At 35.9% G+C, this 329-nt stretch overlaps 1 protein-coding gene across 1 annotated transcript in view; it reads left to right on the top strand.

Moving 5' to 3' along the window:
• Positions 1-6: 6 nt before the first annotated feature.
• LOC113211403 (ectopic P granules protein 5 homolog) overlaps positions 7-329 on the top strand; it is a 7,871-nt gene continuing 7,548 nt past the window's right edge. The window contains exon 1 of the mRNA XM_052275393.1: positions 7-87. The gene's annotated coding sequence lies outside the window, so the exon portion shown is untranslated. The remainder of the gene's footprint in view (positions 88-329) is intronic.

Genomic DNA, 329 nt, shown 5'->3' with positions numbered 1-329 from the left:
TTCTTGCTTGATATTGTTTTAAAGACAGCATTTATTGAAAAGGAATCTAAAAGAGTGGCAAATGAACTACTCAGAAGCCTTTTTCAGGTTTGTATATTGTTCCGCTTTTAACTTCATCAGTCTTTACTTTTATGAACTCTCCATGGTAAATCAACCATAACAGCATTCCTGAGATCTACAAAAAAATCAGTGTGGGGCAGGCTCAGTCAAGCAGGCACATAATGTGTTCAGTGCTGCTGACTGGATCCCTCACACATTTATTTGTAGACCAGGTATGCAGGTAAATATTAACCTCCTTGATTCGTAATAATGATTCGTAATTATAATTA

The sequence above is a fragment of the Frankliniella occidentalis genome, unplaced genomic scaffold (genome assembly GCF_000697945.3).
Source record: "Frankliniella occidentalis isolate FOCC.00 unplaced genomic scaffold, Focc_3.1 Scaffold605, whole genome shotgun sequence".
Classification (NCBI taxonomy): Eukaryota; Metazoa; Arthropoda; class Insecta; order Thysanoptera; family Thripidae; genus Frankliniella; species Frankliniella occidentalis.
The sequence above is the reverse complement of the archived record's forward strand: the minus strand, read 5'-3'. Positions and strand labels throughout refer to the sequence as shown.